Source organism: Nycticebus coucang, chromosome 4 (genome assembly GCF_027406575.1).
Source record: "Nycticebus coucang isolate mNycCou1 chromosome 4, mNycCou1.pri, whole genome shotgun sequence".
In the NCBI taxonomy this organism is placed as follows: Eukaryota; Metazoa; Chordata; class Mammalia; order Primates; family Lorisidae; genus Nycticebus; species Nycticebus coucang.
This window is the reverse complement of record NC_069783.1, coordinates 33766818-33771296: the sequence shown is the minus strand read 5'-3', so window position 1 is coordinate 33771296 and position 4479 is coordinate 33766818. Positions and strand designations below refer to the sequence as shown.

The 4479-nt window shown below is 34.8% G+C and overlaps 1 non-coding gene and 1 pseudogene across 1 annotated transcript; one reads left to right on the top strand and one right to left on the bottom strand.

Moving 5' to 3' along the window:
* Nucleotides 1-2812: 2812 nt before the first annotated feature.
* On the bottom strand, nt 2813-3665 carry LOC128584073 (60S ribosomal protein L5-like; annotated as a pseudogene).
* A 283-nt stretch (nt 3666-3948) lies between these two features.
* On the top strand, nt 3949-4053 carry LOC128585130 (U6 spliceosomal RNA). The gene has a single exon (XR_008379875.1). It is a non-coding gene; the product is annotated as a U6 spliceosomal RNA (small nuclear RNA).
* The last annotated feature ends 426 nt before the right edge of the window (nt 4054-4479 follow it).

The window sequence follows — 4479 nt, the reverse complement described above, 5'->3', positions numbered from 1 at the left end:
CAAATTAATGTATATAGTTTCCCAAGCTGTTTCATACCTAATATATATGTTTAGTTTCTATTAAATGACTGTATACTTGAGTGGAAATTTTAGAAACCGAGGAAATTAAGTTTAAAAATAAAAAAATATTATTTTATATTTTTGCTAACTTCTGATGCTTGAGAAAAAGATATTAAGTAGGAAATGTACACAAAACCAACAGATTTGGGGGAATTTGAACTTTTAATGATTATATAGATAGGTGACACAGTAGATTACTCATTTCCTAGAATATTGCTTGAAAGTTCTTAGTTTCTCTTTTACTGGATGTGGTGAACCACAAGCACTAACTTAGCAATATCTGATGTTTGGAGAACTTAAATATGGTAAATGGAATGCAAGCAGAAAGGAAAGAGGCAGGTTGGAAGGTAAAGATGGTTGATTATAAAGGGTAGAGAATTGTCCTGAGAAGGTTAAGTGACGATTACAAGGCCAATGAAAAGTAAGGATATTTTCAAATAAATATGTGGGCAAGTATACAAACCATTTTTTGAGGTAAAGTTAACTGTGCTAACGTTAACATTGGTGAAAGGAAAAGATATAGTCCATGGTATCCACAATATACTTAGAAAATAAGATAATTTGGAGAAAAGAGACATTACATTAGAAAATTCTTTCAGTTACCCACCAATTACTATAATTATTTGCAAAGATTTTACTGGATTTGAAAGGAATAAGAGACGTGGAATTGTTTGTGGTGAATTGGAAAAGATTGGAGAATTGGAAAAGTTAGAGAATAATTAACCTTATATGATGGGCATTTCTGAGAAGAAAACTATAACAAAACTCTGTAACAACTGTCTACTAAGCAGGAGGGTCCAAGCTTTTTACTTCTTTGCTGCAAATTGGAAGGATAAGGGATGGCTTGGGGCACACATTTAATACACAAACGCTAATGAAAGCTGATGATAAACAAACAAAAGGGTCCTGCATACTTTTGAACCTAACATCACCGATAAGGAAAAACGATCCTGAAATAATCAGCATGTGAGCCACAGGCGGGATACCCCTGTAAGCAGGCCCTGTCTATGTGGCTGCACGTGGCTCCAGCTTATAATACAAGCAATTAAAAAAATATATAGAATTTTAAAATATATAATTGGAGACATGGATATTTGTTTTATTATCACTAAAATTTACTGATGAATAATTTGCCTCATTTATGCCCTGAAGATAAGAATATCTATGACTATATTTACCATGAAGACATTTAAAAGCGAATAAGCAGATTTGCAATAAGCAGCATCTGGCAGAGATGCCTCTGTGTTCGGATGTGCAAAAAAAACTTGAAAAAACTAGATGAATCAATTATAAATAAATTCATGTAAAAGGAGATAACAAATATTCTAAAATGTTTAATGAGCTACTACTTATGTAAAATAAAATGTAAACTATAATCCCACTTTGTAAAAGTACTCTAGTCACTGCTAACACCAACAAAATATGGCTGCTAGGAAAGTAGTAATATATTTATAAATAAAAAATACATACTGAAAAATATTTGTCAGGGAATTAATTCCACACCGTGATTAATATGATATTACTAAAGATAGAAAAAGCAAAATAATTAAGATTATGATATGACTAGGTCATTCATTCCAATTTGTTTTGTATAATTCTTGTTCTTTTATTTCTATTTTTCTTCTGGCTGTCATTTTTTGAATTTATTTTTCCAATCATTTTTATTATGTAGATTTATGATCATCAAATCCCATTTTAAAGCAACTTAGCTATACATACATTTTTACTAAGGTTTTATGCAGCTAATTAGCAAAGAAAAAAATGAGGTAATTATAAACGTACCACCAGGGAATAATTTCTAAGACATAACGTGAAGTGGAAAAAAAAATAACCAAAAAGTATGCCTAATACAAACTGATTTAAGGGGGAAATAATACCAAAAAACGATGGACTGCTGAGCTGTCTTCTGTATTGCTCTGACATCCTGAGGTTATAAGAAAGAGTGGATGGACAACAGAAGGCTCAGATCACAAAGTCTGAATGGAAGGAAGACCAGGTCTCAGAGATTGTGGAAAGGATCATGAAGAATATACTCCAGATCTACTGAGAATGTAGACAATCGCCACAGATCTGTCCGCTTGAAAGATGAGGAAGGACAGTGTACAGAGCACCAAGGTGATCATGTAAATACACCGTCCTGCCACGAGGGGCGCAAAGGAGGGGAGGCGGAACCTAGTGTGGCAATAAGTCAGGTGAAGAATCCAGTCTGGAAAATGAGTCTACAACGTGGAAGAAAATTCAGCAAGAACATTTCTCATTTGAGAAGATCTTAATTATTATATTCAACCAAAATATCAGAGCACAAACAATAAAACAGGCAACTGACTCAAATGAATGAACATTTTTAAATGCAAAAGAAAACAAAGCTGAAAGTCAAAGGAACAAGGGTAAAAAGTTTATTAATTTAAAATGTCAGACACAGCTGAAAAATAATTACATATAAGAAAAACTTGTTTTAATTAAGGTGATTGCCAAGCAAAAGGGCACAAAAATTATAAAGTATATAATAGACATTAAGAGATACAGCAAATGGGAATAATCTATTATAAATACCCCAGGAGTATAAAGCCAAACAAATGGAACAAAAACTATGTGATATGACAGAAGAAATGTTCCTGAACATAGTCTCCTGGCCAAAACCAAAAAAGTCATCTTCAGATTTTTTTTTCTTAATAAGTTGATTGTTTTTAATCTGAAAACACTCATATAAAATTGCTGCTTGGTTTAGCTTTCAGCAGTTCACCCCTGAAAGCTAAGGAAGCTTGCCTTCTTTTGAGCTACCTGATCTTTCTTCTGGGCAAGGGACATTTGGGGACAGTTCCATCTCTTCTTTTTAACTTCTTTCTTGGGCTTCTTCTCCGAGACTGGGTTATCCATATAGCAGCAAGAGCTTTCTTATACACTCCTTCATCGTATCTGGAGTGAAGTTGTTCTTTGGGTATGGAGAGAATTGGTTTTTGTAAGCATCTTCATCCTCTTCCATTAGGAAACGTGTATAATCCACAACTTTCTGTCCCATGATCTGCTTCCGATGTACTTCAGCATTAAATTCCTTGCTTTCAGAATCATAACCAGGGAATCGTTTGGTACTGTGAGGGATAGACAAGCCTTCATCCACAGCTCCCTTCAGGGCCCCCAAGAATTTATTGCATGGCAAGGCCTACATCCAAATAGCATATAAAAGCACCAGGCTGGCCACCAATGCTTTCCACATTGTATTCATCGCCAGTCACCTCCAGTTGGCCTTCATAGACTTTGTCCACACCAAACGTGTTGAGAAGCCTGCAGGCTAGCAGCAGGCCAGTATGGTATGCTGCAGCATAATTCATCAGGCCAAACTTCACACTGCATTTTGGTAGTTTACATGCATAAGCCATGCAGACTATTTTATCCCCTTCTATATGGGCAGAAGCAGTCTGACAAATGATGTCTCTGTTAGTCACATGAACTATCATTCTGTACTTGGGTGTGTTGTACTTATTTTTATCCTGTATCACCAAGCATTTCTGAGCATAGTAATCAGTTTTACCCTCTCGTCGTCTTCTAAATTTCTTTTGGTGTCTCTTAAAGTAGGCCGTATTCTTGACAATGTTAACAAACCCCATTCTGCAGAATAGAGACCAGCAAAGGCTGCACCACACGAATTTGCAGGCCCAGCATTGCTGGGAGTGGGGGAAGCTCATCTTCAGATTATCAGATGCAAAACAATTAACACACAGAAGATAAGTCATTTGTTACCAAACATCAAGAGAAAATAATGAATTCTGGGAGGACACCAATTTTCCAATAAAGAGGGAAAAAAATCAAGCTAGTTTTAAACATCTCTATAACAACATTCATTAACCAAAGGTCATGATGAACTATACAATTCTGAAAAAAGGAAGTATAGTGCTTTCTTCAGCAGCACATATACTAAAATTGGAATGATAACAGAGATTAGCATGGCCCCTGTGCAAGGATGACACACAAATTTGTGAAGCGTTCCATATTTTTTTTCAGACTAAAGGCCACAACCTACAAAAAAAGGAAGTATAATGGCCAGAATACATACACCAAATTCCATCTAGATATAAAAGCTATCAGCAGAAATTTTCAAATATTTAGATTTCCTTTCAGTCATTCATTGAATAAAATATCCTTGAGCCCTTTCTGAAAAAGACAAAAATTAAAAAAAAAAAAAGAAAACTAACCAAAAATATACAACAACTAAATACAGCCAATTAAAAAAGACCAAAGTAAAACACTTAAGAGGGAGAAATCGAGTGGAAGAAAAAGTATCAGAGATACTAGATATAGATAAGTACACATATGTGATACAGATGTAGGTATTTACCTTGATAATTCAGGCTGCTAAGCAAAAATAGCACAGACTGGCAGCTTCAGTAACATTTATTTCTTACTGTCCTGGAAGCAGGAAAG